Genomic DNA, 27,635 nt, shown 5'->3' on the forward strand with positions numbered 1-27,635 from the left:
TTATGCCTGTTGTTTGCAAATTAGTGAGAGCAATAAATTCAAGATCCTGTCCATATGGTAAGTAGGTATGTTTTTAGGACACTGCTATATAAGAATTATCTACATTTTGTTGTGGCAGAGTGGTTGGAGCTGCTACTTTACAGTTCCAGGGACATATGTTGAAATCTTAACCTGGCCAACGCCTGTTTGGAAGTTGCAGATTGTTTCTGTGTCCTTGACAGATTTCTCTGGGTATCTTTGTACACATATGCATATTAAGCTGATTGGCAATTCTATATTGGTCCTGAAAAAGTGAGTGTGCCCTGAAATGAACTGGCGCCCATTCCAGGGATGGTTTTACCTCCCACATATTGATGCCAAGATAAACTCTGCTTCTCTGTAGCTCTGAAATGGAAACAGGATCTTACAAAATAGACACATTGCTGGATGTATTGTTAGACCGTGGGCTGGGGTGTCTTTTTTATGATTGAATTTAATCTTTTTTAGGAAATGTAATATTTACTTTTTTTCCCTCTGAAGCACTAGTCATACTTGGTTCCTGCCTTATGCCAAATAAGCACTGGCTCTTTGTGCCCCTGCACTGGAAAGGTGGCTTTCAGAATGAATGGATGGTTGGATAGATGGATGAATGTAGGTTAACTTTAAGCGGTAAGCTAGTTATATTTGTAGTCATTTTTAGTATTTATTTGTATTTTTATAATTTTCACACAACAAATAAGCAAAAATGAAGTATTGGACAAAAAGAAAGGCTGGTATAAGAAAAGCTGGAATATCAACACACATTGATTGCTTACCATTAAAATAAAGCTATATAACAAAAAATTTTAAAAAGCATGGCTGCCCTCCACGAGTTGTTCCATGTTAAACCTGAAAGCCATGAGGACTGATTGAGATCATTTATGTTAGGTATAATGCCTAGAGGGGCTGGGTGGTCTCGTGGCCTTGAACCCCTGCAGATTTTTTTTTCTCCAGCCATCTGGAGCTTTTCTTTATTGTTTTTTTCTGTCCTCCGTGGCCATCGGACCTTACTTTTATTCTATGTTAATTAGTATTGCCTAATTTTATTTTTATATTTTGTTTTTTTTTCTCTTCCTTCATCCTGTAAAGCACTTTGAGCTACATCATTTGTATGAAAATGTGATATATAAATTAATATTGTTGTTGTTGATAACACAAAGTTATAAAGTAGAGTGAAAATGTGCCATATAAAGGGTGATGACAACCCTGTCACATTAACTCACATTGAGGAGTGAAGAATATGAAGTGTGATGACCCTTTGTGCATGCATGAAGAACTCAAGACACCCCACCTAAACAGATGAAAATGTACAATATATGAAAGTTTACCCCTCCCCAGAAAAGGAAAGATTCTTTCAAACTACTAACAACTCTTGACCATCCTCAGAGATTATATACTGTAGGCCCCTTGACCCTTAGATGGAACAACCACCTGAAGGGTGACTGAGGTGGAGGATTTTGTTCTTCACGGGTAACTTTTGCTGAAGCACAGCTAGTTGCTTCTTTCTGCTTCATTTGAACCCGATGACTCTATTGCAGACTCACAGCTAACTGGGCCTCATCCTTACAACACTGAGCTCATGCATGAAGTGATACAGTCATGGCCGAAATTATCGGCACCCCTGAAATTGTTCCAGAAAATGCACTATTTCTCCCAGGAAATTGTTGCAATTACAAATGTTTTGGTATGCACATGTTTATTTTATGTGCATTGGAACAACACAAAAAAACAGAGAAAAAAGGCCAAATCTGACATCATGTCACACAGAACTCCAAAACCGGGCTGGACAAAATTATTGGCACCCTCAACTTAATATTTGGTTTCACACCCTTTTGAAAAAAAACTGAAATCAAGCGCTTCCTATAACCATCAACAAGCTTGTTACACCTCTCAACTGGAATTTCCGACCACTCTTCTTCTGCAAACTGCTCAAGGTCTCTCAGATTTGAAGGGCGCCTTCTCCTAACAGTAATTTTGAGATCTCTCCAGAAGTGTTCAATCGGATTTAGATCTGGACTCAATGCTGGCCACTTCAGAACTCTCCAGCGCTTTGTCTTCAACCATTTCCGGGTGCTTATAGAGGTATGTTTGGGGTCATTGTCCTGCTGGAACACCCATGACCTCTGACGCACACCCAGCTTTCTGACACTGGGCCCTACATTGCGCCTTAATATCTTTTGGTAGTCTTTAGATTTCATTATGTCTTGCACACAGTCAAGGCATCCAGTGCCAGAGGCAGCAAAACATCCCCAAAACATCTTAGAACCTCCACCATGTTTGACTGTAGGTACTGTGTTCTTTTCTTCGTAGGCCTCATTCTGTTTTCTGGAAACAGTAGAATGATGAGCTTTACCTAAAAGCTCTAACTTGGTCTCATCTGTCCACAAGACGTTCGCCCAGAAGGATTTTTGCTTCCTCAAGTACATTTTGGCAAACTCCAGTCTGGCTTTTTCATGTTTCTGTGTCAGCAGTGGGGTCCTCCTGGCTCTTCTGCCATAGCGTTTCATTTCGCTCAGATGTCGACGGATAGTTCGAGCTAACACTGTTGCACCCTGAGTCTGCAGAACAGCTTGAATATGTTTTGAACTTGATTGGGGCTGTTTATCCACCATTCGGACTATCCTTTGTTGCAGTCTTTTATCAATTTTTCTCTTCCGTCCACGTCCAGGGAGATTAGCTACCGTGCCATGTGTTGTGAACTTCTTGATGATGTTGCGCACAGCGGATAAAAGAACATGAAGATCTCTGGAGATGGACTTGTAGCCTTGAGATTGTTTATATTTTTCCACAATTTTTGTTCTCAAGTCCTCAGACAATTCTCTGCTCTTCTTTCTGTTCTCCATGCTTAGTGTGGCACTCAGACAAACAACAGAAAGGTTGAGTCAACTTTTCTCCATTTTAACTGGCTTCAGGTGTGATTGCTATATTGCCATTGTTTCTTGCCACAGGTGAGTTCAAACGAGCATCATATGCTTGAAATAAAACGATTTACCCACAATTTTGAAAAGGTGCCAATAATTTTGTCTGGCCCATTATTGGAATTCTGTGTGACATAATGTCAGATTTGGCTTTTTTCTCTGTGTTTTGTGTTGTTCCAATGCACTTAAATGAAATAAACATGTGTATACCAAAACATTTGTAATTCCAACAACTTTTCTGGGAGAAATGGTGCATTTTTTGGGAAAATTCCAGGGGTGCCGATAATTTCAGCCATGACTGTATTAGATGGGGCAGTCAGCCAGCTCAAGCTTATTAACAGTAGCCCATTTGCAGTATTATTTGTTTGTCCACTTTTCATAGATTATAGATGATAGATAGGACAAATGGCAGCCTTAATTGGTCAAATAGGGATGTATGTGTGTGTGTGAGTGTGTATGCGTGTGTGTGTGTGTGTGTGTGTGTGTGTGTGTGTTTGTGACCATGACCTGAGATGTAGTAGCGTCCCATCAAGAGCTGGTGTATACCTTAAACCCCAAGCTACGAGGTTTGTCTCCCATAACCCAACAAAGTGGACTATGTGAGTTCAGTAAATGATTAGATAGATGTTTAGAAGAGACAGGCATTGATAAGTTGACTCCACTTACTAGACGGGATACAACGACGTTATGCCTTCACTGCCACTGTCTGACCTCTTGTAAGTATACAATGTATGGCGTTGATGGTCTTTATGTGTAGTAAAGAGGCAACATGTGGTTTCCAGTGCTGCTGTTTCAGACTGTCCCTCTCTTTGGATGGCCTCCGATGGGGGTGGCTGTAATCATAGTTGTACTGTGTTCGCTGCTTCCTGTGATTGAATAAAAGGAAAGCCATCCCCTGACTGAGGACAGGCCAGCTGAGGCAGCATTTCCCAGTGGCTGAAAAAAATTAACTCCCCCCGGGAGTTCAAACTGCTTACATGCCTGATTGCAGATCTACTCAATCTGCCATCTTGTGATATGATAGTCTCACTGTGAGGCTTTACTCTGCTTAATGCTTGATGACTTCTACCATCCATTATTTACTTTGCCTGTTACATGGCATCTGTTACGAGGCTGTCAACTGATATGACAAAGGGTAGGGGCTCCTCTTCCAAATTTTCACTGCCAAAAGGATCCTGGATGGTAGCAATAACAACCATTTTTAGGAAGCGAAGTGCAACTACAGTTGAAGTTCTATTTCTTGATGGTGGGGAGACCACCTCAATACCTTTAAGAGACCACAAGCAACCAATTACTGAAAATCAGAAAGCCTGTAGTCAGTTACCACTGAAGCAGCACAGGGAGTCAGCTACAAGGACAGTTTCAGGAATATTTGCAGATGTTTCTCCCTTTCTAACTCTGAAAGTATGCAATTGACTTCCCAGACACGTAAATTTATTTTAAAGAATTGTAATTCTGAGTTATGATATAAAAAACAAACAAACAAAGCACTGAAAGAGCTTCTTGGGTGGGTTCACATATATTGCACGAAGCACCTATTGTGAAAGCCCATGTTTGTCTGTCTGCATACCACCCCGAGATTTTTGAACATATCACACTGTACATTATTTTAAAATTTCAAAACTTACCATTGAAAAACATTGATAAATTTACTGTTTACTGTTTCAATTTTAATTTGAGACCGGTTGCTTGAACTTATTTTGCAGATTATTGTAGATTGTAGATTTTCCTCTTTTCTTGTTTATCAGATGCTCAAATGCCCAATGCAAGTAAGTCAAATACCAGGGAGAGCACACACATGCAAACAGCTCACACCACAGTCCCCTCTCCTGCTGCTTTAGGTAAGTTAACTAATAGAATGCAAAAAAAAATCTCTTCTCCAAAAATACATGGAACAGGAAAGAAAATAGGTAAGCACTAGGGGGCTTTGCCCCCTTCTCACTTTGTTCGCCAACCCCCTGGCCTGCACTATGTGCCAGTCACTCCGCGTCTCTGCCACTCGCGTATGTTGATTTCACTTTTACCAAGCAACAAATCTTTCAATTCTCACAGATAGGCCTCTTCATTGGGAAGAAACACTACTTTTCCCTGATGGCAACACGAATTAGACAATCTTCAAGTCTTCGACTTAAAGTTTAAATCCGAACAATATATTTGATCTCTTTCCGCTGTTCCATTGTTTCATCGAGTAATAATTTCCGTTTGTTTGTGCTATTGCGATCTTTACTATGATTTTCTGAGACTTTTGAATTTTCGTACTTCTATTGTCTCTAACCTGCTCTGCATGAGTATTGTGCCAACATTTTTGAATTCTTTACGACACTCTACTTTGTCATCTACTCTTTGTCTTTTATTTCCGGCCCCGGGCGTAGTTAAATCTCTTGGCACAAAGTCTCGTCCTAGGATTTTCTATATATAATAGAGAGATATATAAGAGTAAATTGAATAAAGAATATTATCTGCAGATTATTATTGTGAAGAACCAACATTGTCAACCTGCAACTAAATCAATAACATGGAAAAAGCAAAACTGCTCTAACTTATATGAAAATAAATCGGTTTAAAAATGGACAGTGGAATCAGGAGGTGGCTTAAGTCCATGGTCTCTGGAGCCCAGATCATTCAGTTCCATATATACGCAAATAATCGTGACAAGCCCCTGATCTTCTTGCCCATCAAGTTCTATTCATATTCCCGTTATACACTAAATCAGTTCCTTTCCAAGGTTTTAATTATTTATATAATTTTAACAAATTAATGTGTTTTAACTAATATTAATAGTAAGATGGGGGACTCATTTAAGTTTCTTTTCTCCTTTTCTATGTTTATATCGATACTGATTTGCTAGTATTCATCAGTTTAATTGGAATTTTCTATGTATGAAAGCCATTGAGCCACCAGAAGCCTATTTGTGCTGTTTTTTTAACTCCATTGTAAAGTGCTGTTAAAATATGTATTTATTGTAGTCTACTAACACATGGAATAGTTTTCCATTATCACTATTACTTTTGAATATGACTCATTGTTATAAAATAATAAACAAAAATATAATAACTGATTCTTGGATCAAGTAAATAAAACATGTGAAATGCCCCATCTTTCAAATCAGTTAACTTACTTGCTGAACGCACCGAATGTTACCCTTGCATAGATTGTCTAATTTGTTTAAAATGCTTGCATACCACAAGGTTTTATCCATTCTTAAGGTGTCTGGTAAAAATCAACATAAATGTGTGTGATGTATTCCATAGGACCAGAGATTCAGCTGTAATTTACAAATACTTTTGGTTAGTCATGGTTGTGGGAAGACAGAGCCTGTCTCAGCGGCATTATATGTAAAGCAGGACTTGGTCCTTTATAATTTACCAAAAGATGCTATCTTACCAAACAATATTGACTGCTAGTCCATGGAGTGTGAGAGGAAGCTGGAACCCCAGAAGGATATGCACATAAAAGTGGAGGAATAAACAAACTCCATACAAAACAAAATCAAAATGGAGTCCAAGCACTGGGATGTTTCCGTGCCATCCACTACTCTGAAGTGCCACCATAGAACAGATATAAAACAATAGAACCACATTTGGTTGAATTTTTTTTCTGTTAGAACATACATTTTAAGGTGAATTTAAATACATTCACTCAAGTAGTTTAGTTCATTGAATATTCATGACAGTCAAAGTAAATGTGCAAATAACTACCTATATGAAAAACATAGATACATACAGCATATGCTTTTAATAAATGTGCACCATTGGCAGTGTGACACAGGGGTTAACACTGCTGCCTGTCACCTCCAGTTCTTGACCCAATCTCGGTATATGTGGATTTTTCAAGTTCTCCACATGTCTGTGTATGTTTTCCTCTTGTATCTTAAATGTATGCCTTTTCTATTAGCCAGTCATTCTACTCTGATCCTGTATGAGTGTGCATGCATGTGTGAAGAGCTCACTCCTCATCCTGGGTTTGTTTCCTATCTGAAGTGTGATGCTGCTAGAAAAAAAAAGCTATGGCTCTTCATGAGGTTATAAAGGAAGCAGTTTGGAAAAATCAATGTATGTATGTATGTATGTACTATACGTAGCCATCTCTATACAATAAGGATGCGTTATATTCCTCCATTCATTGTCTTCATCAAACTCTTGGCTGAGCCTCTACTGGTAACTGCTGACAGCCACTCTCAAGAGAACATGAACACCAGTCTATTGGTGGGCTCACACTGGCCAATCTAGGCCACTACTAAATTAAATTGGCTCCTGTAAGATAAAGAAAATCATCTTGAATATTGTTTATATCTTTAATGTACAAAACCATCCATGACTCCCACCTCAGCAGAATCAGGAACAGGCAGAAAACAATCCTGGAAGAGGAAGCAGTCCATCACTGGACTTAACTGACACACACACCCACTCAACATGGAACTAATTTAGATGTTCACATCATCCTAATGTTCTAGTATGTTGGATGAGGGAGAAAATCTAATATTTAAGCACATTTTAAAATATTATACAGAGCTGAAGGTGGCAGAGTTAAAAATGTTAAGATTTGCATTGTTTGTGACAAGGATGCACAGAATTAGAAATCAGTACATTAGAGGGTCAGCTCAGGATGGAAGGTTAGGAGGCAAAGTAAGAGAGGTGAGATTGTGTTGGTTTGGACATGTGCAGAGGAGAGATGCTGGGTATATTGGGAGAAGGATGCTAAGGATAGAGCTGCCAGGCAAGAGGAAAAGAGGAAGGCCTAAGCGAAGGTTTATGGATGTGGTGAGAGAGGACATGCAGGTGATGGGTGTAACAGAACAAGATGCAGAGGACAGAAAGATATGGAACAAGATGATCTGCTGTGGCGACCCCTAACGGGAGCAGCCAAAAGAAGAAGAAGAAATATTGAACTCTACTGTAAGACTGTGCAAGGAATGTCAACATATGTGTGTTGGAAATGGAGAGACGGATGCATTTGTTAAAATGAACACACCACTACTACAGAATTTATGTGGGCATCATTTCTAAATATTGCTGCCTGCTTTTCAAAACCCTTCATTTAAACACTACATATGTATGGCTTCATTAATCCCAATACTGTTGTTTTAAAGCAGCTTCAAAGTGTCTGAAAAGATGATAATCGAAATAAGCAGGGTGTAGACTGTTCACACATCCAACATGGACAACAAGTTGGATGTACATCATAGTCAAAGCATAGTAACAGCCAAAGAGTGTGGGCAGCAGTATTAAGACAGGCATTGCCATGATGAACTCCTCATGATAGTTATAACGGGCGTTTACTTTAAAATGCTAACTTTAGCTTTTTACAAGCCATCTCCTTGAAATGTGCACTGTTACTTGACTCATTTCTTTCCCAATAAAGCGTAATAAAATCCACATAAATCCCAGAAATGTGAAAATAAGTACACTCTGTTCTTTTTTGGGGTATATAACAATAACCATATTAACCCATCTAAGCAGACAAGGTATGATAACATTAAAAAATAAATCATTCATAAACCTTCTTAATCTAGGTCAGGGAGTTCTCACTAGGGGGCTTGTCTCCTCCTTGCCTCCTTCTACTTAGGCTCATAATTCAGACATTGACTTTGCCATCACTTTTACTTCCACACTCACTCATTCACAACAGAGATCTTACCTCTTTATACATCTCACAATGTCCTATCTAAAAAATTTACTCTTCCTATATACTTGTTAATTTTCTGCTGCCACTCCCACCCAAGTATTCAAAAGCTATTTTAGACGCCTTTCTAGTGAGCTGCAATAAGTCAGGTGAGTCATAATAAACAGTCACTGAAACGTCATCCTCAGGTTCCAAATTTCTAAGATCAACAGTCCTAAATGAAAATATTTCTCAAACCTAGCACATAACAAACAAATGAGTTACATTTTGGATTTGTCAGATTTTTTTCCTATTGATGTTTTCAGTGTAGTGTAATAGCAATGCCTTTCATTGGTTAAGGACAACCATGCTGTTATTGTTTCTGTTTTATGTAGAACCTGAAGAGTAGCATCCTAAGCATTTTCTACACATTTTTCACATTTGGAATTTGCATGCAAGACGATTGTTGTAATTATTCCTTTGGGGATTTCCATTTTCACTGTCACACATGTATTTAAATCTTCTCTGGCAAAAGAGGATTAAAGAAGTCACCTGCAATGCTGTGGTGCTGACTTCTGATGAGTAGATCAAGGTGCTTTGTGACAGTCGTTTTAAACAAGAAGAAACGCTCCAGCATTTACGCACAATATTAAGAGACTCAAATGATCCTGATGCCTGTAGATCAGGGGTCCTCAATCCCAGTCCTGGAGAGCCGCAGTGGCTGCAGGTTTTTGTTCTGACCTGGTTGCTTAATTAGAAAGCAATTCTTGCCAATAAAGCACTAACAAGCTATGAAATTAAATTAACTCTGCTATGTCAGGTCATTCTCATATCCTAGATTTTCTTTCCCTTTCTATCATGCAAATGATTTGAAGGCTAAAATGGACGAGTAATTCTCAGTCCTTCACTTTTTTCTCTTCATTTTTCTTCCAAGTATTTAATTAAACCCAATAGTGCAGATAAATACACACAGGTGTAAATGTAAATAAGCTAAATGGAGAAATGCTGCTCTCTCTTGTCATTTGCATGTTATTGATAATAAGGAGCAATTAAAATAGCTGTTTAAGACAAAATTAAGCAATAAGGGCTCAAAATCACTAAAGTGAAGCAGAAGTGTTACTTTAGCAATAAGTGCTTTTTATTAAGCAACTGGGTTGGAGCAAAAACCTGCAGCCACTGCGGCTCTCCAGGACCGTGATTGAGGACCCCTGCTGTAGATGATAAGACAGAAATGATGTAAAAGCTCTTTTGTCCAATCAATAAGCATTGCATGGAAACCAAAACCAGCTAGACTGACTCTTTGGATTCCTCATTTAAGGCTTTTTGTTGGAAACCCAGATACGTGGCATCACAGCATCTTGAGCCCAGTTTGTTTTAGACCATTCTCCACATTCCTGGTCGTGGAGGTCCCCTGTGGCAATAGAATTTCATTCCAACCATCTTCTTTATATATATATCACTCCTACCTTAATTAAGAAAGTTTTATTTCAAACTTGCTATGTTATTTTTAAATCACTTCAGCTATTACAAAATAATTATTCTAAATGTTTACGGAAGGTAGTGAGATTTATGTGTGTAACATATCTATGTGTGTTTTTATGTGCAAATTTATTTGTGTTTCACAGCCTTTTCAGCTTTAAGTTTTTGTTGTTTTTTAACATTCTGCTCATTGAATTAATTTGCTAATTCAAGTGGGTAACACTGAAATATCTGGCCATTAGCCGTCAGTGTAGTTTGCACTACTCTGCTTGTCATTAATTGTCTGGATTTGCATACAATTACAAGAGCAAACTTTAAAAGAGAGTAATGCAGAATAAGAGAAGGAAGAAAGTGCAGCTAATTCAACAATGTAAACAATTAAAGGTAAAATGACTCACTGACTGTGAAACGGTCTGAAACAAAAATCTGCAGCAACAGGCGGCACCCCAGGACTGAACCTGAGAACCACTGCACAGCTTACAATTAGTTCTAAATAAAACTCAGGAGGAGGAGGAGCTGGTTCTAAGCAACAATATAGTTTTTTAATTATAGAAATTTGCCAGGCTAATACTATGAAACATTTTAAGAAACTGCTAAAGACTCATCATTTTAATTTGGCTTTTTCCTAGCTACTTTTCAACTGTATTGCTAATAGACTATATGGGCTGTGGTCTATGGCCGGCTTGTCACCACGACCAATACCCCCAGGCCGCCAGATGGAGCTCTCCCTGCAGCATGAAGGTGCCCCGGATGCCAGCAGGGAATTATGGACCATGGAGTTTTCACTTACAAACCTGCTGGATACCCCAGGGGCCAACAGAGGACGCTGCAGGGAGGAATAGAGAGTCATATGTGCCCTATAACCCGGAAGTGCGTCATATGCAGAGCGACAGAAGAAGTGACGTACTTCCGGGATGAAGAAAAGGACTTTTTATCTGACCCGGAAGTGATAAGGATCACATGAACTGGGGATTGGAACACTTCCGGGTCAGGGACTATAAAAACTGTGACAGCTCCCTGACGGCAAGCTGAGCTGGGTGGAAGGGTGGCAACGCGTCTGGGAGTGGAGGAGAATTTATTATTGATTGTGTATTGGTTATTTATGAGTATTGTGGAAAGGAGGGTCCTTTGTGCACTGTTGAGTCAACTATTGGACTTTTACTTGGTGTCTGACGTTTGATCAGAGGATTTAAGGGAGTGATTGCACCCCCTATCTGTCACAGGGCACAGAATTATCATCTTCTTCAGGGATCAGCAATTTGTACTAATCTCCACTATTCTCTGCTTTTTTTTCAGTTCTTCCTGATCAAGGCACCATACAGATCCTTGAGATGTTGGCATTAAAGTGGGTGTCTCAGCTGTTGCTAAGGCCAATTTCATCAAATCCTATCATGTAAAGTATGAAAACTAAGAGGTTTGATTTAGGAAAACTTAGATTAGGTGGAATGCCCATTGGGTCAGGGCTGAGTGGACTTTTGACCTTGGGACCCCTGAAGATTCTGTTTTTTCTCCAGCCTATCTGGATTTTTTTTTTCTGTCCTCTCAGCCATCTGACTTTACCTTGCTTTGTTGTTATTTATTTCTTTAATTCTGTATTATGGCCTAATCATGACTGTTTAATCTTCTTGCAAATTTCTTTTTGTCATTTTGTAAAGCTCTTTGAGCTACATTGTTGTATGAAAATGTGCTATATAAATAAATGTTGTTGTTGTTTAATTAAATAAAAATGTGACTTTTTAGGCATGAACTCCCCTGCTGTGGAACAAATGGTGAACACTTTAACAGTCCTTATTTCTAGAGAGCAGCTGAGATCCCTTGTTGTGTCACCAGCTGTGTGTAAACAGAAGAGTACAAACTCACATTTCAGCCTTTTAGGGTCATTGTCAAGGTCTGCCTCATTACAACTTAGAGTCTTAGACCATGGGACCATGGGCTACTCATGGGACTTTTATGGCTTCCTTCTGTCACATATGAACATGGAAGCACCGGCCTATTACACCATCTTTTAAATTAAAACATAAATAATACAAGATAATGTGGAGATGAGAACAGTATCTACTGTATATCCTGAAAAAAACACAATATTAAATTAACTAACACAAAGTTATCATTTCTCATGTTCACTTCCCTGGTGTTGGTTTGATAGATAGATAGATAGATAGATAGATAGATAGATAGATAGATAGATAGATAGATAGATAGATAGATAGATAGATAGATAGATAGATAGATAGATAGATAGACAGGACACCATAGTCTCACCAACCTGCATATCTCTGAATTTGCCCCTTAACAGGGATGACTAGACAGCACTGAAGGCACTGGAGAGATCAAAAACATAATCCTGGGGGGTTGATTTTTTTCCAACCTTTTTTTGTAACACTTTAGTTATTTATATGGAATGCTATTTGATTGTAATAAAATCAATAAAATAAAAAAAGCATAATCCTCACAGTGTTGCCAGCTTTCTCAAGTTGAGAATAAGATTTTTCTTTATTTTAGGCTCTCCACCTTCAGCTCTGAACATTAAGATACTGGTGATTCACTTGGCCATTCAGCCAAACACTAACGTGGGACCGGTGTAAGCCTGCCTGCAGTGGTTGGAATACTCTAATTTACTACATAAATTAAACACCCCCTCTTCCTTTTTGCTCCTTCTTCCTCAATTTTCATTGGTTCCATTAATATAGGAGTTCATTTACACCCCTAGGTTCTACTGAATGGTGGTCAAAGTTAAGAAACATAACATCTCTTCATGAGTATCCACTTACCACTCTAACTTTACAAATGGAAACAATCATTTTTCCACACAATACCTGCGTCCAGATCTGATCGAACTATACTAAAAGGAGACCAGTTTGACCATTGTGTGGTCATTTATAGGTAATGGCCGTAAATAGGGATGGAACAAGAAGGACCTCTTTCCCACTCTCCTCGCTACTCATACAAAGCACACACCATTTCATGGCCAAGAGAGACATGACTACAAAAACAAAACAATTAGGGGACCTACATTAACATTTCAATACCAAAAGGTAGGGTGGTTACCAGCAATCATGAAGCAAAGAGGGCATCTTAATGAAACATTTCAAGAGTTAAATGAGGTGTGGATATAGGTAATCAAGAAACAATGGAAGCTCCTACTTCGGTATTTCACAGATAAGAGGAGTGAGGCTGTCAGTGGTTATAAGTGTCTTCCTCGAGTTTATCACACTCTAAACACTTATCGCTGTTTAGCCTGGTAATAATGGAGGGTTAGAAATCCCTGCCACATGACCCTCAGCAAATGTTCATTCACATCGGTGGCTTCTTCTTTATGTAACTTGTTCTGGAGCTCTCTGATGATAATATTCAGGCCCACCTCTCCCCTCTTTCACTTCTAACCCCCTCCCTGAATGTTTCTACTGTACTGATGCTCAGTCTGCTGTATGATCTATTAATTAATCAATTTCACTTTAAAACTAACTCCTTTGTGCCTGAGTTTTTTTTGTTTAATACGTTGATTTGAGGACATTACAAGTGCAGGCACTCTGCCATGTGTCAAAAAGTCCTTGGAGTTGATAATTTATTTATCTTGAAATTTTCCTTGCTAAAATATGTTGCTTAATGACATACTTTTGTGTCGTTTGTTTTGTAAATTGCACGGATGGTTACTGAGAATGACTTTATATGAAATGAAAGTTGAATGAGATATAACCAGGATAAAATTTCAGATACAGTAATATCTTTTGCTTCATTAGATAAGTAAAGTCACTTTAATATAAAAAACTTGGGACCCCAAGGTTTCTTTTCAATGAGTATTGCTCCTTCAGTATCTGCTCACAGAACAGTACTCACATGAGAAGGTTTCAGAACGCCTCTGTATCCAGTCTTGCGCAAGATCTTCTCAAAGTGTGGTCTTTTGTTTCACCCTGATGGTTAAAACTGAAATTAGAGTCAATGGAGGAACAATGTTGCTCATCTGATTACAGAAGCAAAAGACAAAATAACAAAGACACTAAGTTTTTATACCTAGCACAGAGGACTGAGAAAGCCTCGGGGAGTTTCAGCACATCTTGCAAAGGAGGCAACTAAAATGTTAGACAGGTTTTGTGCACTTCAGTGTGGGAAATATCGGAAATTGAATGTGAAGTGTCTCACTGGTGGTAATGCCTGGAGCTAGGGCCCCAGAATCCATGTTGTATGTCAATGATGCTTACATAACAATATGATAACATGTGCAGTGAAAACCACAATGTCCTTTAATACCACAGCCTGGCACAGATTGCTTGTTCATTGTGGAAGAGAGTAAAATGTAACACCATTAAAAATAATTTGAGATAATTATTGAGTGAATTATGAATAAAAAGCAGGAATGGATAAGATGAGGATCCCTATGACACATGGTCTTAATATAGTGAGCAGATTTAGGTTTCTTAAAAGAGGTGTCTCCTAAGATTCTGCACTTAAGATATGAGAGTAAAATAGCAGCACTTGCACTTTCCAATTACAGTATATGCCATATAGATCTGATGATTTAGATGTGTTTGTGTGGCACTTTCTTCCCAGTACTTCAGTTTGCCAATCATATCAAGAGTGCTTTAGGTTAGTGGATGACTGTAAACTGACCCAGTTACAGTACTTGAATATGGAATGCATTGGACTGGTGAACTGTGCAGGGCTGGCTGGCACATTGTGACCAAAGCTGCCAAAACTGTCTGTGGCTCCCCATAACCATGAATCTGATAAGCAAGTAAGAATGTGGAATGAAAAATGGATAGAAAAGCTGTGGTTAGAGCATTTAACCTTCTTTCCTCAGATTATTCAGATCATAAATAAACTTACATAGGGTAACTTCCTAACTGTTTTTTCAACATATAACTGGTAGCTGTGCTGTTTGTCTTTTTGTAAAAACTTTATACTTGCTCAACTTGTACTATTTGATAACAATATTATTTTAGATTAGTTTAGTATTTATTTGAGTTAATTATTAAAGTTTGTAATTGTTTTATTCAAGAATTTGATGTATTTCTATAATTGTTTTCACAGTGTTATGTTAATGGTGGGTTGAAATTGTGTTGATTTGAGTTACGTAATGTCTTGTATCTCATGTTTTGCACCGAAACAAAGTCAATTCTGGTATGTTTCACATGCTAGCAATAAACTTATTCTAATTCTAATGGTTTCTTCTTTTTCCAGAACAGTCAATTATTATATTTTTAGAAAAGAGTAGCGTGTGCACTTTCTAATTATTCCTAATCCTGATTGGACAGTTCAGATACTATGGAAAGGTAGCAGCAGACCAGGTGCACTTCCCAGATATGCCTTCACCTGGCCAACCTGTTTAACAGTACGAGGAGCTGCCATAATCAGAGTTTTTATTTTTCCTCATCCAAAGGAATTAATGTAGCAGCAGTTGTACTGTTCTGTATATCTCAAATCCATCTTAACCAGGCAAGTTACTGTAACTTTGGTCCTTCAGGAAAACAGCCAGAGCCATGCACCCACTCCTTGAGAAGAGTGATTTCCTTCATATTTTTAAGGAAGGCTGAGGGAAACACCGTCTTGTTATTCCTTGGCTAGAAGAGAGAACTCAGAAGCAAAGATGAATAAGCTCTTTAATTTAGTGCACATCAATTAGCTTGTTTTCAGAAGATGACGTACATTTACAGGCATTCCGCAACTTACTGTACAGGAGTGAATGAGTCCCTTTTATTATTCATGAGACACCAATTCATGCATTTTAAAGCAGAGCTAGAGAGCATATTGTGTATTCACAAGAGCTTGTGAACAATATTTTCAGATACATTTGCCAAGCGAACTTAATTTACACATTCATCATAGATATTTAAGGCATGATATGCATGATAATCCTATTTGAAACTTGTTGCGCACTCTAAGGTTAAACAATTAAGTTTGTGGATTTTTTATATTTATTATAAATATTCCCAACATGTATTGGACTAGTATCATCTTAATTTTGTCATCTAATTTCTGAATTTGCATACTCAATTCATGAGATTGTCCAAGTGTAATGATGCTGAAAAGGAATGAGAATTCTATGAAGAAGAGACACCCTCGCAGTCGGAAGCTCGGTTAGTCAATTGAGCCAACTAAACTCTCTCGGTTCAACTAGCTAAAATGGTTGCTTACCACACTGCTTGTGTGATGGGGCACTAGTTTGCACCCTAAGTAGTATAGGTAACTTGTGTAGGAAGTGGAGGACTCAATAACATAGTGGGCTGTTTTAGTGCCATCAATCAACATAATCCATATGCAGACAGATGATCCGCTGTGGCAACCCCGAAAGAAGAGCAGCCGAAAGAAGAAGAAGAATCAACCTAATCTGCACAATTTGCAGATATGGAGGAAATCCCAAATAAACACGGGGGAAAACATATACAGACAATGAGCAGGCTGGCATTGGCACTCAGGAGTTAGGGGAAATCCTAAAGTTGCCTCCATTATAATGCTCCTAAATAATTAGAGCATATTAATCCATTGTTAAACCTAACTCACTCCTGGATTGGTATTGCTAAAGCTTAATCCTGCAGCAATGGGTGGACGATAGGAGGAATCCTGGACAGAAACAGACATGCCCACCAGACTCACTCATACAGGCCAAATTTAGATTTAGCCTACACACTTTTATAATGGTTACAATTGTTTATATATAGTACTACAAGCTAATGTTGACTGGGCTCTACGATAGTGGTCATTGACAACTGTTTATACTTCAATGTTAATATTATTCCTTAACAAACTTTATCCATCATTCAACCCGCTATATCCTAACACAGGGTCACGGGGGTCTGCTGGAGCCAATCCCAGCCAACACAGGGCAAAAGGCAGGAACAAACCCCAGGCAGGGCGCCAGCCCACCGAAGGGCACACACACACACCAAGCACAATTTAGGATCACCAATGCGGCTAACCGGCATGTCTTTGGACTATGGGAGAAAACGCATGCATACATGGGAAGAACATGCAAACTAAACACAGACAGGACCCAGGTCTCCTTACTGCGAGGAGGCAGCGCTACCATGCACCACCATGCCGCCTAACAAAATTCATGTTTCTCAATATTTCAGACCATATTCCAGTGGAATTGATCCAAAGCTGTGAAATGAAGACCCTAGCTATCAGGATGAGGAATTGTGCTCAGTGTTGAGTCATGACTTGTGAGAAGCTCTACAACAACATTTATTTATATACCAAATTTTCATACAAACAATGTAGCTCAAAGTGTTTTACATGATGAAGAAACAAAAAAAAGACTAAATAAATAATTAAAATTAGGGAACACTAATTAACATGGAATAAAAGTAAGGTCCGATGGTCATGGAGGACAGAAAAAACACAAAAAAACTCCAGATGGCTGGAGAAAACTCTAGCTAAATACAATAGCAATAAGTTATCACTTATCAACTTTATTTAATATTTTAAATGGTCAATAATCCACAAATTGATATCATTTTATATTTTTTTATTATTCTTTGCAGTGCAGAATCTTAGGGAGCTATGGCCTTTCTTGGCAGCAAGAGGCACAAAAGCAGGGAGAGGCCAGCTCATCACAGGGCTCACTGAACACATATTCTCTTGTATCAAAATTGCATATAATTGGTGCAAAGAGAAGCAACTGCACATCCTCAAATGTACACAGTTAGCACTTGGAGGATTTCCGATTTTACCTAAAATTAAATGTATTTTTGAAGGACATTTTGCATTAGTGTGATACAAAGGTGAAGTAAGCAATGCTGCCACCTCACAGAGGCTGGGTCATGTCGTATGTCCATTGTTGCTAGGATAAGCTCCTGCACCACAACCATGCATTGGATTACTGTAAGTAGGTTTGAAAATATTATGTTGTGTCATGTTACATTTATCATTGATGAATTCAAAGTGATGTACACTCTTGCAAATGAATTATAGTTAAATCAAACACAAGGTAACATGCAATATGTACACAGAAATAAACAAAAATGTGCTATACATACAGTATACCTATTTGAATATAATTTCAAATTCGCTCTTAAGGATTCTGACATTAATTAATTATACATAAGTGGTATTGTATAAATATATAAAGCAATAGTCAGCTGGTAGTCGAGGAAAAGAAAAAAAAAATACAAAGATCCCAAAGAAAACAATCCTCTGGGAGCATAGGAAAGGGAAATTCAACTTCTATCTGTGTGAGGCCAGCTGACTGATCATTTTATAACAACATAAGAAATTTGACAAACGAAACCAAAGGAGAACTTTCAGTCCAACAAGCCTATTTGTTTAGTTAATAGCTAAGCTGTCCCAATATCTCATCCAGATTCTTCTTAAAGGTTGTCAAGGTCTATGCTTCAAATACATGTCTGTAGGTTGTTCCTGAGTCCCACAGCTCTTTGCATAAAGATGTCCTTCCTGGCCTCAGTCCTAAATGCACTTATCATTAATTCCCACTGATGTCCTCAAGGAAAATATATAAGGCCCTATAAGTGCAGACCATGATACATGTTCTGACGTCAAGTAGGGGGCGAGTCATGCTAAAGTCTCCCATTCACACAGAGTTAAATCTCTAAGGCAAAGAAAGACAACCTGATCAAGGTTATCAATTAGTTACTATACTACAGATCACATCAAAGTTATTGTCTTCACCCCATAATGCTTTTTATTTACATTGGAACTTCCTGATGCCACATGGTTTCAAGTCAGTTACCACAGGAATTAGACCATTCTACCTACTTATACAGATGGTCATGTCTTAAAGTAATATGTGCTGTTCTGTAGTCTGCTGGGGTGGCAATGTGGTGTAGCAGTTAGAGTTACACTCATCCCTTCCAGGATAGTTTCAAACACCATGAAACACTACATTAGAAAAACAAGCACATAAAGTAGATTTAAAAATACATCTACAGCATATATTGGAGACAAAAAGTGATTTAGTGGGTAGCTGTCCCATTTCACAGCTGTTGGACCTCATGTTAAGTACACACATGATGTGCCATCTGTGGAATTTCTGGATCCTTCAACTTCACCTTGATTTCCTTTGACCATCCAAAGAAATGCACTGCAGTTAACTTGTGTCTCTAAAGTGTCCATGTTTGCAGTACTTATTGTCACCTAGTGTCAGTTAATTTGTATCTACTGTATTGCTGCCAGGATAGCCTCCAGCTCCCTGTGATTGAAAACATGGCTCCAGGAAATGGATGGATGGATGGCTGGATAGATAGATAAACCTGATGCATCATGATGCTCCTGGTGCAGAAACATAAACACAACTTTAATTCCAGGTTTTAAAACTGCTCATTTATTGTAGGCATTTTCCAATATACTGTAAATCTTTTTGAGAGGATTTGTATGATTAGATTTACCTAATAAGGATATCTGGGATAGATTTATATTGGGTTTCAATTCAGTATTTTTGGATCTATGGATCTGACACCATTATGCAGGTAAAAAGAGAATTAGATATATATACATACAAATTCAATAAAAGTTTATTTCTTCATATGGTTTGCCATGTTATTCAATATGTAATGTTCATATATGTGTTTTTTACTAAGAATGTATATGATTATAGAGGGCTTCCCTTCAGTTTGTTATTATTTTTGGATAAATAACTTTAATACTTATATGTTATACCATACTTTCAAGCAGGGATATTTATAATTTTCATTGCACTTTATGGAATCCCCTGTTTGGTATAAGCAACATACCTTTAGGAAGTATTTTTTTATACTGTTTCTATAAATTTTATTTTCCTTATTTAAAATATTATAACTACTGACTTCTTTCTCTAAAATTGCATTACAGTAAATCATTTAGCAATAAACACTGAAACATATTTTCAGTTCAATTCTACTTTACATTTGAAGAATCTCGGATGGTTAAAAGAAGTGCATGTGTTTTGTATATGTGTTCCTTGAGTCTTAACATTTTTCAAAAGATCTGTACACATTTTCCTGTGATGTTATCAATCCTTAAATGAACCACATGTAAATATCTTTAAAATGTTTGTTTTATCCTGAAATTGACTGGCGTCTTGTTCTGGATTGATTTCTCATTCTGCACTGCCTTACCTTGAAAGGCTTCACTTTTGTAGAACCCTGAATTTGATTAAGCAGGTTTGATGATGACTGAATATATTGATTTTACATGTTAAACACTCTTCAACACTCTTCACAATGTGAGGCTTCATTGGAGTTCTAAGCAAAATCATGAAATGCCCAAAAACTAATTAAATCCCCAGTCTTCAAATATTTAGTAGATGATACATACTATGTATATACATATATAGAATTAGTGAAGTGGAGAGTATGGTCAGTATCAGTGTGAAGTTTTCATTTTGTCTGGGGGCCTTCCTCCCACTTCTTTAAGATGTACCAGTTAGGGTCGATTAGTGAAACAGGTTCAAGTTCCAAATTGTCCCCCTGTTCTCATGAGTGTGCTCTACAAGCAATGGGCAGTCTGTCAAGTGCCGTTTCCTGCCTTGTGTCCAGTGAGGCCAAGATAGGCTTCGGCTCCAGTAAATGAATTGAATTAGCTGGGACTGAGAACATTATGTTTAATATGGGTGGTAAACATTAGGATTCGATAATTTTATGTTATGCTGGTGTAGGATGTAATGTTTTACGTATATATTTTCTAGTCCGTTTAATGGGGATGATTTTTTGAAAAAGCTCTTCGATATGACTGGGCCGAGAATTCCTGAATAATTTTCTATGAAAATTTTTGGGGACATTTGCTTTGTATTATGAAAAAAGTGCATCATATGGTATGCATTTCAGTTTCTAAGCATGTGAACCCAAGGCCAAAGCCAAAGTCACCCCAACCCTAACTCCCCAACCCCACCCCAACCTACCCGTTCTTTTGGACAGGTCACATCGTGGCGTGGAAGACGATGTGAGCACATGGGTTTGGGACGAATTAAGTTCTGATTTGCTTCTTTATACTTACTGATAGGATGGCCGTTTTAATGTGTACTTCTGAAAGTTAACGACATGGTGTGATTTTAGGTAAAGTCTGATCGTATAAACTCAAACCAGATCCATCTCACAGCTGGATACAAGCCTGCATTCTCAAACCAGGTTTTGGAGCAAAGCACAACTGGGAGGGAGCGGGGCTGACATGCAGCGTCGTCGATGCCAATGATGGGGGGGGTACATTAAAATACGGAGACAGGTAAATATGAATTTCTACTTTTTAAACCTATATACATTCATTGTTTTTTGTAATTTGTATAATTGTAACAAAGAGGTATCGCAAATGATCATTGTGGCGTGTTATTGCACGATCAGTTTCTTCCCCCGCTCCTTTGGAAAAGTGGTACAGTCGGCCCCATTCCACATGCGGAGAAAGGAGTACTCGAGCAGAGTGTAGTAGAACGAAACAGTGCGGGTGTGTCATTGGGATTTTTCTCTGGGCGAATGTAAGGATTTAGGATTTCTTCTGGAAGGTAGGTGCAGTAATATCTGCGGTACAAGAGTTCCCTTAATTTTCTTTGTTGTATCTTGTAAGGTTCGCTAGGTTTCGGGTTTTTCTAAACTTGGTATGAGTGGTAGAGTGGCGAGCCACTGCGGAGAAAAGGGGGTTACTTAAGTTTTAAGTTTGGATTGACGGAGTAGTTATTTTCAAGTTTTCGAGCAGGCAAATGAATTGCGACAAAATTTTGTAATATCAGTCTCAAAATATTACAAATGACATCCGAATATGAAGCGTGAGCGCCGGGTCCTGGGATGGAATGTGGCATATTTTTGGTTGAGATCCTACGTCCTCGTTTCTGTGTTTTGCTGATAATGACGTTTGACAAGCTGCGGGCGACGTGGATCTACCCGGTGGCTAAAACCAAAGAAAAAGTCAAGTTTGAAATAGATCTGACTTTAGCTTTTATCGACATGATTTTCTGTTGCGATCTCTGCATTTTTTCCTCCACTTAAATACCGTCAAACTGGAAGGCAGTCTGGCCTAGTGGTTAAAGTTTTGGACTGCGTAGATCAAGGTCGCATATTCTAATCCTTTTATAAATTTAAATTGTGACGTACAGTGCAGCACTTACTTAAGTGACTTTGTGTTCATTCTTTAAGAACGCTGTATAAGATAATGAACTTACCTGAACCGGCGTTTGCCTCGATTTTTTCCTATGAGAGCAATGAGGGACTGTTTGGAATAGTGTGTGGAGACATTTCTGGAGCAGCACAGATTGACAGTCGTGTTCTTTTTTCAGTATCAGTATGCAAAAAATATATACCTTAACACTTTTAACTTTCAGTATTTTAATCGTATAACGTATTGGTCAGATTTAAGTAAGCTTCATATAAAAAAATGAAAGTTTCTAGGTTGGTTTTCAGATTTTTTGTTATTACTTTGAAACGGTTGCCCCTAGTAAGAGTCCCCAAAATGTGAGGTCTGTGTACTTTTTGAAAGGATTGAACTCTTGAGTAACGTTCGAAATGAAGAAGTACATTATCATATGTTTGTGTGAAAAAATAAATATATGTAGTGTATGTGTATAATTTCACGGAGCGATTTGCAGTTCTCTCAGCGATGTACTGATCAGGTGAAAACCCCGCTCACCAATATTTTTATCTGAACAACACTTGGGAAATGTAAGACTTTTTTTTAGGCGAGGTAAGACAACACTGTGCCTTTGTGCACAGTGGAAGGCGCTATGAAAATGCTCTACCAAACCCTAACGCAAAAGAATTAAATCTTGCGGTAAAAGCTGGATCCAATGTGTCATTTCCCCTCTGTTGGGCATATATGGTTTGAATAATTAGACATTTTTCCGCACGCAATTTTTCTGTATAACGCTTTCAGGTGCATTATCCATGTGTCTTCAAGTATAAATTTATGATAGAGATCAAACCGCTATTAATGTGGGGCATAAATGTGTTCCCAGCACCCGCCTTCTGACATTTTTAGGCCACTTTACGCCAGCTGCTGAAAAGAGGCGATAGTATTTGGCAACGAGGGGCAGTTCGAAATAGTTGTGTATGCAGACAGGCTCTCATTTCTGGAGCTGCACAATTTCCGCTTATGGGGAAGACTTCTTAAGTATCAGATTGTCGCTCCGGAAAAGCAGATCTAACCTCTTGGTATGAGGAGCCATCGCTCCACTGCTGAAAGAATGCCATCAACTTGTGAAGAATAGTAAAGCCTGAAAATTCTTAATGATGCGAGATTGTGATGGAGTGGGCAAGAAGGGAATATCCCCCTTCCTCCCAAATCATCCCTTAAATGGAGTGGACAAGCTAAATGGAATTGGATGAAAAAGCCGCAGTGTGCGTTAGCTGACGTTCAAGGAGCAGATTCAAGTGCATCTGAGAATAACTATGCAGTTTATCTCTCTCTTACAATAGGCACAATATAAAATATAGACTGAGTGAAATTCACTTTATTGAAGGATCCAAGGATCATATTTCAAAAGTGCAATTTCAAGCGAAGTTTGTGCGTTTTTTGTGCTTTGAAGGAGTCCAGAGGTGTCCAATATCGAAAAATGTCAAAATCCCACCTTGCGTGATATGTGGCTGTCAGCTTGCAAAGAACATTAAAACCAAAAACACATCCAGTACAGACACACAAAATATATCAAATAAATTAATCAATACAATTTAGTTTTGCTCTTAACCCTTTTTTTCCTCCCACAGTATGAGAAAGGAACTCAACCAGAATGTAAACAGAGGTGCATTTGTGGCACAAGCCAAATGAGGTGGATTTTTAGCTTACAGTATGCTAGATATTATGGTAAATTAAATGGACCCCTTAAAGCATTTCACAATTTGTGAATTTAGGATAAATGACAGTAAACAAATCCATTGTCCGTTTGGCAACCTGGAGCATTAGCTATCTACAGGGCATAATCCAAAGTTGGAGGCTATGCCAGAGTGCACTTATACTGGATGACATTTGGGCAATTCAGAACCAACCATTGGCCAGACTCGTCATTTTTGGATTGTTGTAGAGAACTGTCATGCAAGGAGCAAACACATGCAAATGGAGAAATTCCACTTTGTGAAATAGTGGCTTGAAAATGAAGTGGGGTCCTGGTGCTGACCTGTACAGCTTACCATCCACATAAAGCACAGCAGTCTGAAATCCAGGAGCACCAGGCTTGTAACAGACTTGTAGGGCTTGTATGGGGCACAAGGCCCCCTCACATACACTCGCATCTCAATTTGGAATTGGCAGTCAACTTCATTAGCAGGGCTTTGGACCAAATACTGGTGTGTGTGTGAAGAAAAACCCACAGAGTCGGAGAGGGAAGGTGCAGATTCCATTCATACAACAATCGGGTGCTGGATTTGAACCCAGGATGCTATATCCATGAGGTGTCCATGTTGCCTACTGCTCCACCATCTTTACAACTTGTCAGGAATCATTTATGAAGAAAATTAAAAATGAGAAGCTTCCAAGTTATTTAGAACACATAAAATGTTATTTTGCTTAATATTTACATTGTGAAATGCAGGATTGAATGATTTTTTTTTAGGTGTTTAAAGTGCGTAAATAATCATGTATACATGTATCAAGACGGCAGGTGCCCACTTGCCTTGCTCAGGAGGGCACTATAAAACTGACAGGCCTGGTATGGAATGGCTACAAAAATTTTACATGTGCTTCAGTGTCAATGTTGTGCATTTAGGTTTGGGAAACTTGCATCCTCCTGGTTTCACAAAAAGCAGCCTCGCTGTTCGGTACTCTGTTATTAACATTGGGCTTCTGTAACTGGTAACTAGGTGAAGTACTTTTTATATTTATCTGACTAATTGCGCATGTTGGCACTTGCAGATTGATATTTATCAATGGGCTCTCTCTCTGTTTCAGTGCTTTCACTACAGTTCATGTAAATTTGTTTTGATGCAGTGGTTGACAAAAGTTCCCTCACTCTGCTTCACCCAGTCATTCAGCTAAAGTCAATTTGAAATACACTAGAGTGAGGCTGCCGAACTGCTCCATTTAAGTTCACCATCCTGAGAGTTGCTGTTGATCCATCAATGTCTGTCTCAATGCTGCCCCCTAGTGCTTACGTAAGATCCATCTCACAAGTTGTCAGCAGTTTGCTGGATGTGCCAATTTTCTAAAAGTACTGTTTTTTTAACAATTTAGATTTTTGAACAGCTCACCTAATAGTACAGTGTAAAATGTCATACAACTCGTAGTTCCCATCCTTTTTTGTTCTGCACTTTGGAGCTCAAAGATAAAAATGAGATTGATGCTCTGAAAGTACTGTTTGCATATACGTTTAACGTGTGTTTGTGTGTATGCAGTTGCTGCATGTGTGTTAGTTTTTTGCCTGTTTACATGTTCACAATTTTGGGGATGTAACAGTGTATATACTCTGTGTGAAAGCAAATGTGTTCTGGTTAGTGTGTCGGCAGCATGTGAATATTATTCATAGATTAGGGATGGACTGTATTCTGTTGAATGTATTGGCTAACGTGTGTGACTTCTTGTGTCTGTAAATGCATGTGTCGTTCACGACGGTACAATGCCTGTTTGTGTGCTTATGCCTGCAAAACTGTGTATTCTTGATTATTTGCCTGTGTTAGTGTGTATATGCATTTGCATCCGTGTATACTGTATGCATTATTAGATCTTTATGAATGTTAATGTTAGTATTCCTGTGTTCTAGTTCATCCACCTTCACATTGGTTCACATATGCTAATTTCCCCTCATATATGTCATATATAATTTTTGTCTTTGACATAATTTTCGCTTTTTATTATGTGCCTGCATTATTACTCACTCACTTTATAAAATGAAGTCTGCTTGATTTTTATGTTCATTGCTTCTCCACCATTCAATGTTAAATTTATCTTCTGTTTAGAGCTTATTTAGAGTGCAAAACACAATCACAAACAGTTTAGACAAAAATGCAGTCATACAAATAATATAGTAATATAGATAGTGTTACAGAAAAATTAAAAGAAACGGAAAATGCAACATTCTTCCCCCACCCTAGTCAAATAACTATATGATAAGAAAGCCACATTTATTGTGCTTCATCATATAGTAAATATTAAAACAGCAGAAAATGTTTGGCAAAGACTTGGCATATTTATTGTACAAGAGCATTCATTAATTCTTGCCAAATTTTAGAATATCTTTGCAAGGAACATTTCAAGAATAATTTAATTCTTTCCAGTTTAAGGTAATATGTGCCCCTACTTTTGCTAGTGAGCTTTGGTATGTGGATTAGGATTCTTCCAGTTGAGCAAGATGGGTCTTCTCGCAAGCAGTGTATTATAGGATACTACAATAGGTTTTAATTGCATAATGTTGACTTTTGAAATTTTTAGTAGGTACGCATTGACCTGCTTTGTTTGGCTGTTCCAGTCACCCATCCATTTTTGAACTCGCTTAATCCAAGTTCAAGGTTGCAGTAAGCTAGAGAGTATTCAGCAGCACAAAGCAGCCAAACATCCATGATTGAGGTCCAGGCCTTCCACTCATACATTGCCTATCAACCTAACTGGGATGTCATACCTGGTGGAAAAGTCACACAGACATGGGGAAAACCTGCAATGCCCATGCACATACCAAATGGGCTCACGCCAGCACTCCAGAGTTGCGAGGCAGCTGTACAACTGCTGCACCAGTACTTTAATCTTTCTAGCCATTCATTTTGTCTTAACTTTCTCAAATAATTTTTTTTGTCTGTAGGAGTTGAGGTGTGCTTTGATCTCATTTTTTTAAACAGGACATGTCTGATTTTTTTTTTTTTCTTTGATGTGCCCTCTGTCTCTTGAAATGGAAAATGGATGAGGGCAGTGTCTCTTCCATATAGCGCATACTTTACTAGCTTGCCACATACAAGCGTCTCGTGTAACACATCAGGAGTGTCAGGTTTAAGGCATGTTCTTGTTTCCTGGGTTTTTTGGACATCCCATCTGAGGTGCACTTTGCGTTACCCAACCCCCACACAGCTTCTGTGTGCACAGGAAATCCTTTGAGCATCAATGGAATGGCAGGAGAGAGGAATGTGGGTTACTGCTGTTGTAGTCTAGCAGGCGGGAAGTTTCCGGCATGTCTGGGCATTGTCTGCAGGTGTGTGAGGCACCAGGAAAATGCGGGTTTTTTTTTTTTTTGCTCCTGCCAGCTAAATTTAAAATGCATTTTTGTGGAATTTTGGTCAGTGGAGTTGCATGGGAATATTCTACAGACATGCAGGTTAGATGGATTGGCGGTGCTGTGGGTGTTTGCCCTCTGGAGGGTCGGTGCCCTGCCCTGGGATTGTTCCTCCCTTGCATTATATGCATGCTGTGACAGGCTTAAGGTCTCCTGTGACCTGATCTGAATAAAGTGAGCTTAGAAAATGGATGGATGGACGTTTTTAAATTCTTATAACTAAAAAATTTCTGTTCTGCCCCATTATTTGGCTGTCAGGCCAGAGCAGCAGATGGGCTACCTGAATGCCACCCTATCACCTCAGTTGCTGCTCTCCACTCATATCACCCTGTGCTCTTTCCTTGCTACATATTAAATGATCAAAAAAAAACTTTGTGGTCATTTACAAATAGTGTTTGAAAGTTCTTACAGGTCTTATGAAACAGTGTCAGTCCTGAAAATCAAGATGCCAGTATTACTCATTAAATTAAACAAATCTATCCATTCTCCAAAGCCAGTTATGCTGCCAAGTGCCTTTGGTG

The 27,635-nt window shown here is 38.5% G+C and overlaps 1 protein-coding gene across 1 annotated transcript in view; it reads left to right on the forward strand.

The window, feature by feature from the left end:
- The first annotated feature begins 21,350 nt into the window (after window positions 1-21,350).
- The window catches only part of frmd6 (FERM domain containing 6), a 45,802-nt gene continuing 39,517 nt past the window's right edge, over window positions 21,351-27,635 (forward strand). Inside the window, exon 1 of the mRNA XM_039741028.1 lies at window positions 21,351-21,441. The gene's annotated coding sequence lies outside the window, so the exon portion shown is untranslated. The remainder of the gene's footprint in view (window positions 21,442-27,635) is intronic.

This window comes from Polypterus senegalus, chromosome 18 (genome assembly GCF_016835505.1).
Source record: "Polypterus senegalus isolate Bchr_013 chromosome 18, ASM1683550v1, whole genome shotgun sequence".
NCBI classification, from domain to species: domain Eukaryota; kingdom Metazoa; phylum Chordata; class Cladistia; order Polypteriformes; family Polypteridae; genus Polypterus; species Polypterus senegalus.